Source organism: Falco biarmicus, chromosome 4 (assembly GCF_023638135.1).
Source record: "Falco biarmicus isolate bFalBia1 chromosome 4, bFalBia1.pri, whole genome shotgun sequence".
Classification (NCBI taxonomy): domain Eukaryota; kingdom Metazoa; phylum Chordata; class Aves; order Falconiformes; family Falconidae; genus Falco; species Falco biarmicus.
Window position 1 is genome coordinate 76289907 of NC_079291.1, and position 10741 is coordinate 76300647.

Genomic DNA, 10741 nt, shown 5'->3' on the forward strand with positions numbered 1-10741 from the left:
TCACAGCGCACCTTTGCCAGAAGGAAGGCTTCTGAAATGCAGCCTGGGGAGCTAATTTGAGACATTTTTCCCATCTGTGCTGAATTTTTCCATTCCTTTTGTTCGGTTGTTCCCTCTCACCGATCAGCTGTAGCCTACTAGAAGAACATCAGGTCTTGGCTGCTGGAGGGCAGTAGTGAAACCCAGGTGAGCCAACCTTTCCACTGGGTGGCTCGGATGGTCTCTTTGGATTGTTTAAAGCTCTTGGATGGGTGATGAAGTTCAAAGACACCTCTGGAGGGCAGGCAGTGCTTAGCAAAGAGCCCACCTAGCCAGGCCACAGCAAGTCCTGCCCTCAGGGAGGTCTGCACATTGAACAGGAGTTTTCTCAGCTCAAAGGTCAGGTCCTGTTCAGCTGCTCGGGCTTGTCATTTGAGTAAGAAACACAAATCCTTGCAGCAGCTCACATCCAAGGAAACCTAGTAAGCCACAGCTGTGCTTGGAGACAAAAGAAGCAGATTGACGCCTCTGAGTTCAGAGAGGTTCACACTGGGAGTGACCCCAAGGGGTACCTGCTCCCGGAAACTCATAGAAATGCAAACCAGCTGTTAGCAGCATCAGCACCCAGGCAGCTGGACTCGCAGCCCAGTCAGTATAATCCACAGGCTAGGAAAACAGTCTAAAACAACCTTAACATGAAATGCTAGCAGGGGAACTCAGAAGTCACTTGTGTCCCCAGTTTTGTAGCTCTGGTGCACGGTTCCGTCGACAGAGTGCAGGACCTACCTGCGGTCACTGAGAGTGAGCAAAGCCAGGGGGTGGGCTGGCTCCAGCCAGTGGACCTGCAAACTGCTCCCAACTGCTTGCATCTCCCTTGCTCCTACACAGCTCTACTCCTTAAGTCCTATTCATTTAGGGCATAAGCAGGGTAAGTACAGAAGATGCAAGAAGTGGTGGAAAGCCCAGAAGAGATTTTGTGATCAATTAAAATAGGATTTCTGCACTGCTTTCAGCTTCTTTCTACCCAAGGCCTGAGACTTTCCGAGCTGGATCCTGGGGTGAGCAGGGAAAGGACAGTGAACACACCAAACTCATGGGAGAGGAGTCACAGGGAGACGCTGCCGACAGCAGAGGGCACAAACGACACCAGCAGCACGTACTTGATGTGCACAGGACTAAAAGTGATAGCTTGCACTTGAATGAAATAATCAGTTTTGTTACTTTCTCCTTATGCCTGTAAAACAAGGGGTTCTTCTGTATTTTTTAAAGCTTCTTAATTTTTTTACTCTCTGAATTTTATTTTTTTCTTAATATTTAAAAACAAATGCCACTTGGATTCTGTTATGTGATTTCCTTTGTTATCCTAAATAACAAAGGACCAAATGCTCCAGCACCTGTGGGATCAATGTAGTCAGTGTTTCCACAGATAAACTCTGTGAACCCCTAAGGAAACTCAGAGCATCATTTCACTCCATTTAATTTCCTAATTCATCTTTTTCTATATGCACTATCGTTGCTGAGTCGATAGATTAGAAAACTACATATGATATTTTGAGATATTTGCGTGCATCATTCAGCTGGAATTAGGAAAGCCTCGTCTGGCATTACAGGTCCAAGGGAGCAGAGCGAGCGCATTCCTGGGTCCTTTCTTCTGGTGCAGGAGGGTGAGATCCAGCTCCTGAAGACCTGGACGTGTCTGCGGGCAGTCCTGATGGGTGCAGCTGCAGGGGGATAGCAAGTGTGTGATGGGGTTTGCAGTGCCAATGGCTGTGTACCATTAGGGTTTAAACCTTTTGTATATGCCAATCTCTGGTATTTGCTTACTCTAAATGTATCAGTCATAATAACTTCAAGCATTTGCAGGTTTGGGGGCAGCATTTTTTTCGTCGTTTCTCTGTGTGCACGTCAGTCACGTTAGCGGTGTTTTTCAGAAGGCTGAACAGCAGCTGTTCTTGCTCTTTTTCCGAAACTGGAGCAAACTGCGCTAATTTGCGGTGATCTGAATGTTGCTTTTTTAAGAAAACAAACAAACAACAAAACCCCGAGAAGAAGGACTTAGCTGTTCAGATGATTGCATAGCAGCATAACTGAAGGACTTGCACTGGATGGGATGGACACCGCTTTGCTGGGTGGAGTGGCTGAAGACAGCAGGTGCTGGTGTTGAGAGCAGGATGGCAGCAGTTCTGTCCCCATGGTGTTCATGGTGTTAATCCCAGCGATAACCAGGAAAGCCCCAGCACTTCCTATTCCTCTCTCAGAGCAAAAGGGCAGGTCAAGGGGGCACCCACCTGAGGTTGTCACTCTTTTTGTTTGTTTTGTTTTGTTTCTGAACAGGAGAAAACCACTCCTCCTGGAAGCACTGAGAATATTGTGGAAGAGATTGGTGAGTTGGGCCAAACTGTGAGATTATGGCTAGAGAAATCTCCTCCTGTGCAGATGTTTGCTTTTGCCACTTTAACCAGGAGTGACGGGGGAAACACTCCTGGCTTTGCTATCTCATGCATGAATATCTCTACACCCAGCCAAATATTCAAGTTCCTTCTTAGTTAGCACCCAGAGTCCAGCTGTGAGCACTGTGTGTTATCTGCTAGGCAAGTGGGCATTTCCCTGCAGCTTGTTTTTGAAGGAAAGCAAACTTACAGGGAAACCAAGCCAAGAGCTGTCTTTGGGCATTGGTTCCATGAGGGTATGGGCCCAGAGACTGTTCTCCTAAACGCTGTGGCTATGCCTACAGAGCCCTGAAAATAGCGTCAGTCAGCAGAAGATGCTCCCGCTGGCCTAGCAGGTAATCCTGGGGAAGCATGGCTCTGCGCCCAGCGTGCTCTGGAGGATGCTCTCCGGCTGCGCCTGAGGTCACATACAAAAGGAAAAGAGTATGGTCCTTGCCCTGACCCACCACCACCAGGGACTCCGAAGGCAGCCGATGGGAGTGAAGATCTGGATACTCTTGGTCTCGCTTTCCCTTTCCTCCCAGCAGTGTCCCCCTGGCCAGCCCGCTCCATGGGCTCCGACTCGAGTTGCGCTCTGGTGCCGTGCTCTGCCTGGCTGCAGAGCCCAGCGCTGAAACCCTGCCCGAAGCTTTTCCCTCTCCGCCTGATTTGCAAATATGTCATTGGCTTCAAAATCAGATTTTGTGTTCACCCCTTACAAACTGACCCCTCTGCCCTGTGAAGGCAGTGAGCCCGGGATGTGTGTTGTTAGCGGACAGAGCCGGTTAAATAAATGAGAGTTTAATGGTTAAATGGGCGAGAGTGAAGGGGGGCCGTGCCCATCCCAGCCCTTCCACAGCCAGTGGGTTTCAAAACTGCCCTCCACAAAACGTCACTAGCAATTACCCTTGATGGCAGCTTTTGGAAACTTATTGCTTCTATCCACACCCCTAACGAGCATTTTTGACCAAAAAAGAAATCATAAAATCCATGCTTTGTTTCACAAGAAATCTTCTGTTGCCCAAATTTGATTTGACCAGCTCTACAGCCACTTAGTATTGTGTGTGCTGAAGGGAAGGAAGCCCTCCTGATTTTAGTTTCCTCTGGTTTACCATGTGCAGGTGAAGCTGCTTTACCCACTTCCTCGTTCTGCAGTCCCTGCAGATTTATGTTTGGAAACCACAACTTATTTATAAACCTCCTTATTATGCTAAATACGCACACAAATTTAACATAATAAGTATGTGTACTGGTTCACAATAGACCATGCGACACCAAGCACAAGGCCAGGCTTTCAGCTGCACCAGCTGGCAAGGAAGAGGCTGAACAGCAATGAGCTGATGGCGATTCTCCAAACGGGGAGTGATTTTGGGTTTGGCCATTCGGCTCTTCTGGGCTGTCTGAACCTGTGTGAGACATGCAGCAGGTGATGTGCTTCCTAGGAAAACAGGACGGGTGGCTTCAGGCATTGAAAGAGAATGCGCTACCTTTATGTGATGCCAGGTCAGCCTTGTTGGCCAGCATGGAGGAGAAGGAGGCCAGAAGGATGTCCATGAAGTCATTTGGAGACCATTGTTTCTGTGTGCACGCAAGGGCTGTGGCTGTGCTGGGAGCCAGTGCCTGCCTGGTACTGGTTGTGCAGGGCCAGGTATGACCCGGGTTGAGAGGTCCCTCTTGAGTCCTGGAGAACGCAGAAGCAATGATCTCCTGCACCACGCAGCAGTTGTCATCTTCAGGATGTCACTGTGCTGGGTTTCCAAACGCACCACCCAAAAAAAGGCACCAAATTAAAAAAGTTTAATTGAGCTTGAGACGACAAAGGCCTGTTGAGCTGAGGAAAGCGAGAGGGCTGCAGGACAGGTTTCCTGGGCCACCACATGAGATCCAGTCTCAGGGGTGCCATCCCTGACCGCCCACCACGCTCGGCCCCCACCGGCAGCTATGACCAGGCAGTCTCCTGCAGGGCTTGCTGACAGCTGCGAGGAGCTTATCTACAGAGCTGTATCTTTCTTTGTCCTGCTTCCAGAGCAAGCGGTTCAGGAGACGGTAGACACAGATCTGTATGTGAGAAGAAGACAGCACCCGACTGCTTCCAGGAGATACCGTGAGGGCTACCGGTAAAGACAGTTCTCCATGGGCATCTTGTTTTGGCTGTAGCTCTCCTTGCCTCTTCCTTCTTTTCCTGCTCTTCTGGACTCTCTTTCTGCTAAGCTCAACCATGTCCTTTCTGGGGTGGGGTGAGAGAACAACTATTGGCAGCTCCTCATGGCGCTGGTGGCTCCCTGTGGGAGGTGTGTGGTGGCCCTGGGGCAGGAGTGGGCTGGGGATGGGTCAGGTTGTGAAGCGGGGGGATGTGGAGGAACACGATACAGTTCTGGGATACTTTCCCCTGTCAATGTGGGGCAGGAGCTCTGGCCATGTGAGCCAAGAGCTGAGGAAGAGGTGGCACCATGTTCTTCCTTGGCATCAGCCAGTGAAGAGAGTGTCTCATGAGCGGCCTGAATTGGCTGGCATGTCAGCAAAAGCCCTGCTTGGCTTCCATCATTCACCCGGTGTGTGTTGAGTGTCTGGGGGATGGGACAGTGTCTTGTCTTGGGAACGTCTGAGGAACTGGAGAGGCCTTTCCCAGCACGGGGTGCCTGGGTGGCAGCTGAGCCCTTGACAGAGCCCAGAGCCTGGCCAGCATCCTGGTGGGCTGCACGGCCATGCCAGGTGGGACCTGGAGGCAACACCGCAGCCTGGGCTTGCGTTGTCTGAGCTGTCCTCAGTCACCATGCGGGGCGCTGGGGGCCGCACCTTTGAGGCACAGGGGAAAGGGTTTATATTGGTTGCTGAGCCACTTCGCTGCAGGTGGGGACCTCAGAATAAGCCATGCTGATGGACGAGAGCTGAACGGCCGTGTTACAGCGGGCTGAGTCCAGCTCTGAGGTTTGCCGTGACCTAAATGACAGGAAAGGGAGAAATGGCACCTATGGAAATTCAGTGTGGGCTCCTACAGCTAGGCTGTCCAGCTTCTAGCCGCTTGAGGCACAGGAGGAGAGCAAGAGGGATATGGGCTTTATTAAAAAAAAAAAGAAGAAAAAAGAAAAAAAAAAGAAGAAAAAAAGGAAAAAAAAAGAAAAAAAAATGGAGTGGCTTTCTTTTTATGTTATTCAGCCATTGAAAAGCACCTGCTTGTGATTTTATTTCTTTTCCCTTTCAGTGGTCAATGCTTAGAGTAGTCCTATAATCTGTGGCTTGGGGGAGCTTGGTTTTGCACCTTGTAGTAGTGCTCTTTGTCAGGCATAATGCACAGTGTATGGACGAATGTATGTGCGTATATAGATTGTATGTATGTATTTACATAGAATATCCTCTGCCCAGCTCCACCTTCTTCAGCACACGTTAAGCACTTGTGCTGGTTTCATGAAATAAGCGTGGTTGAAGACAGTTGACATATGCACGCTTACTGTTAGGTATTCCCTATAGGGGCATTTGTGATGCATTAGCTGTATGCAATCTATAAGGTCATGCAGAGCGTACATTGTCTGTGTGGTGTGTGTATGTAATGACATGGTTTAACCTTGCTTTGGCTCTGCAGGGTAGGTCATGCCAAATGCTCTGTCATGGCAATTTAGAGCTGACCGAGGGTCCCTAAGCATCAGGTTATATCGGCAGCTGAAATAACCTTCCTTAGACAGGCAAAGCATCTGCTGGTTTATAATTAGAGCCTTTTCCTCAGCAGCTGCAGCAGTGCAGAGTCAGTTTCAGAGGAAGATGGGGAGCAGGGAGGAGGGATGTTCATGCCTCGTAGGTGTGGGACCCTGGTTAATCATGTCAGCCACCGTCCACCGTGTCGTGGGGAAGGCAGCTTGGTGGGACCCACTTCCCCAGAGCGTTGCTGCTGGCAAAGCCATGTCCTGGTCACAGGGCTGGGTCTCAGCAGGGAGCAAGGGCTTGGCCCTGTCACTCCATGTGGAGATGCTCAGCTGGTGTCCAGGACAAGGGAGATGGTCAGGCAGCTTCCCCTTTTTGCCTTGAGGACATAATTGAGAAGGGAAGTGGATTCAGAGAGTCCATCTCCCAGGACCTGATGAGCAGGGAAAAAGATGCCCTTTTCTGTCAGGGTTGCATGTAGCTGAAAGCAAGAACTTCTCGTGCTTCCCGGCGTCAAGAGTTACATGCATGTTTCATTCCCCTTTCAAGTATATGCAAACATTCAAGCACTCACTGGACAAACAGTGTCAGCTTTTCATAGCTGGGATGCTCCTCAAGAGTGGGCACCAGGCCCCTGCATGCTGGAAGGGTCTTTGACAACCTGATCTGCTGTGCCTGCTGGTTTGCTCATCTGTACTTTGTCACAGCTCATTCTGGTGTAAAGCCCAGCTTGGGGCACTGAAGTCATGTGGGCTTTGCACGAGCACAAAGAAGATGAGCATTTGGGCTGCAGCTGTAAGTGTGTAAAGAGCTCTGCAACTGAGCTGACCAGTGCTGCTCCGCTCTCACCAGTGACCTTGGTCGGAACTGCTGCGCCCGCAGCCCGTGAGCAGCATCAGCAGGACCCATCTGCAAGCACTGGGCTGAGAACCACTGCTGTACCCTGGTGAAAGTGTCCTTCCCTCCAAGGGTGCTGCCGCTGTTTAGTTCTCCTCTTGCTTCAAGATGCGGTTGTTGTCCCCCCACTGACTGCCTGCGTGTTTCAGCTTTGTTCTTTTCTTGCAGGCCTGAAAGAGCCGTTCAGCCTGAGACCGATACTACTTAGAGCAGTAGCTGGTAAGTGTCCCCCCCATCACTCGCCACCCATTTTATATAGCTCCATCAGGCTGAAAGGTTTAGGTGGCCACAGCTCATGACACCAACCTACAGGCAGTATGTGTGGCTGTCCTGTCTATCCACCGGGGCTGTGGATCAAGAAATTGCAAAGCACAAAGGCTGGACTGATGTCCTGAACCTCAGGTTGTGCTTTGTATTGCACCAGAAGTCCTGGTGGGCTGGGAGTCCCATTGCACGTCTCCTTCTGCCTGGCCCATCCCTGCCTGGATGCTGCCAGAGGGGAGGACTGAGGGTTGAAGCCATCTGCCTGCATTGCCACACCACTGCAGGTTCCTGCCGCAGCCTTGTGTTTCTGTGGTTTCCAGGGGTATGATCTGTTCACCAGTTTGAGACTCTCTCCGCACTGCCCAGACACGGCCAGGACCTCTGCAAGAAATGCAGAGCGGGCAGAAGTGTTGCCTGAGAGCCACTTGAACCAGCAATCGAGAAATGGTCTTTGCCACCATTATTGTCATCTGCCTTGAAGTGAAGCTGGCCCTGAGCAGATGCTTGCCTTCCTACCCGGGCATGGCCTGTCAGTGCTTACTCCTGCTCCTCCTCCTCACAGAGCCTCTAGTCTACATCCCACTCCTATGATCTTCAGCCAGGTCTCATTCCCTTTTCCTTTCTGTTCCCCAACAGCTCCAGCTTCCACAGTGTGTGGCGGCAGCTTGCAGAACTAGTGTCATCGCAGCCTTCCCGGAGGAGATCTGGAGTGAACCAAGGGGTTTGGTGGGGTGGGATGGGATCAGGGGATCTTTAGGGGCATACCTGGGTGAGGGGAACGCTTGATGTTGCAGGTCTGTTGTGGCTAAGGCAAGAAGCTTTCCCTGTGTTGAGGCCAGGCCAGGTACATTTGCTGTTTCTTGAGAATAAGTACCCCATCTTGTTTGTACAGCTGCAGTCTTCATCTAACCAGACATCCACTGGCTGAAGACAAACTGCTTCACAGCAAGCCCTTCCCTGCTCCTCTCAGCAGCCATAGCTTCCCACCAAGCTGGTGGCCCTGGTCAGCACCACACGGCACTGAGAGAAAAGGCAATGCCTAAAAAGAGAAGGCAGCACCTCAAGAAACAGCAACCTGTCTGACCTGGCCAGCCTCCCTGAGCACATCAGCGCAGTAGCTGCCTGTCTCAGGCCACGCAGAATCCAGAGCTGTCCCACGACCTGAGGACTGCTGGCATTTACAGCTGGCAGGTGCCTGGCTTGACCCTTCTGACTCAGGGGAGACAGGGTTTGTAGAAACACCAGTGGAACCAGGGGGCTGGACGTGCATCCCACTATCGAGGGCCAGCCCAACGCTGTCACCTGTGGCTTCAGCTCATGTCAGTGAATTGAGAGCAAAACCAGAGAGTCCTGGGGCTGAGCACTGGTGCACATCCTTCTTTAGAGCTTTTTTCCCCTGTTCAGTGGCTTTTCAGAGCCTGTTTGCACATGACAGCACCTGGAAGCCAGAGGAGTTGGATGTGGCTGGTGACACTGGGAGGCAGTGGCAGAAGAGGCTCAGAGGAGGAGAAGAGCCAGTACAGCTGGTAGAAATGTGCAGGGCTGCCGATTCATCCCATCTAGCCTGCTAACCCCTGCTCAACCCCGTCGCGTGGCTTTTTCAGTCCCGTTTTTTGCGATGTAAGGGCTGTCCCCTAAGCACTCCAGCTTCGTCAGCCTGGATCTGCAGTGTCTGGGATCCTCGGGCTTTTTGTCTTTGTGCCGTGACCTGAAGGAGGGAGGAGACACTCCTCCAGGATAGACTTGGAGGCAGTAGTCTCTGCTTTGACCTCTAGATCTCCTTGGCTTTTCTAGGCTGAGTTGCAAGTCCTGGGGAGAGCCTTACCCTTAGCACAGGTGGGTGGGAGGCGAGAAACCCCCGCCACGGCTGGGCTGGCACACTGCCAGTGAAACATCCCTGCTGCTGGGCTGGCAGAAAGGTGCACAAAGGAGCAGTTTCTAACTGCTCCACTCCCACCATCCTTTCACTAGGACACGTGCCAGTGAGACCCCATGGGAAGCACAGCATCCACTAATGTAGCCTGCTGAGAAAAGAAAAACAAAACAACTCTCAGCAGATCTCTTAATTCATGACCTTTATAGGCAGCAACTGGGGAAGGAAGAAAGTTGAAGTGGATGAATAGTAAGCATTTCCTCAGGATTTCATCTAAAGTGGATGCAGGTGAGAAGCATAAAGATGCTGAAAATAGCCTTCAGGCAGACAATAACCGCTCACCCTCGAGAGGTGCCAGGACAGGAGCTCCTGGAGGGCGGGGGGGGGTTCAGCAGGAAGGATGGGTAAGGGCCACGCTCTTACGTAGGGCAGCAGATCTCCCTGGAGGGACAGCATCCCCCAGAACCGGGCTGATGGGCTTGGGAGCATCACCTGGGTCCCCTGGGACAGGATCAGTCATGCTTTTTTATTCATTGTGTTCTCTCGTGCCAGCGCCAGCGGCTGTCAGGGTCATCCCCTGTGTGTGGTGCTGTCCTTCTGGGCAGGATACCGGTGGTGTCCAAAGCCACCCACCACCCCTCTGCAGAAGAGGAAGGGGAGAGGGGGAGGCTGCAGCTCATCTAGCACTGCCCCTGCCATCTCCCCAGGCCCTTACATCTGACCCTAGGGGTGGGGAGCACCTCCTGGCTGGGTGCCGTAAAACCCTACCTGATGGGTACATCCCCGTCCATGCAGCAGTAAATGCCTGGTGTCTTTCAGCCTGCAAGGGACAGGTCAGCAGCTCCAAAAGCACTTTGTTAGAGGCAGCAGGAAGGTCTCCAGGTTCGGGAGGGCAGCATGTGTTAGACTTGCTTTGCAGCCGCAGCCTTAGAGGCAGTGCTCGCTAGTTGAGAAGTATCACCGCAACGTAGAGTAGCGATAAAAATGGAAAGGTCCTGTTAACTGCAGGGTGGGAGCTCAGAGACGTCTCTGTCATGACAGCAGAGCACATATGTGGGGAGTGCTGCTCCCTGCGCAGGCTCGGACCACACCAGGTCCTTTGCCCACACCGCCCAGGGATGTCAGTGCCTGCGCAGACACATGCTGGTGACTGCTGCGGGTGCTGGCTGGGGCACAGCCCAGGATCTCACCAGCAGCATGGGTGCAGGCAGAGCCTGGCAGGCAGCGCGACAGCGTTGGACAAGGGGCTTTTGGTACAGCCCAGCTCTGCGAGGCTGAGTAATGCTTCTGGGATGCTGGAACAGCTGCCAAGTCGGCCTGCAGCAATGGGTGCATGTGTCTGCGTGTGCAGCAGAGTCAGTTTGTTCGCTGTACAAACCATTTGGAGTAAAACTAATAAACACTGAGCTCTCCAGGCCTGCATCAGTCAGCAAGCTGAGCCTCATTGCACGTCTCTTCACCTCCCCGCGCACTGTCCCTGCTCCACACACCCAGAGGCAGCCCAGCCATGGCCACCCAACCAGCAGGACAGGGCACACACGACCACGGCTGACCATCTGGGTCTGGGTGTGGTGGCTCCCGCTGACCATCCGGACGCGATGCCCATGGCCACGGGAAGCCCTCCACACCCCTGGGTGCTGCAGCACAGCGGTGAGCACCCACT

At 52.3% G+C, this 10741-nt stretch overlaps 1 long non-coding RNA gene across 1 annotated transcript; it reads left to right on the top strand.

Moving 5' to 3' along the window:
• The first annotated feature begins 1456 nt into the window (after positions 1 to 1456).
• Positions 1457 to 10500, top strand: LOC130147787 (uncharacterized). Its single transcript, XR_008821345.1, has 4 exons — positions 1457 to 2362; positions 4435 to 4525; positions 7110 to 7160; positions 7842 to 10500. It is a non-coding gene; the product is annotated as an uncharacterized LOC130147787 (long non-coding RNA).
• The last annotated feature ends 241 nt before the right edge of the window (positions 10501 to 10741 follow it).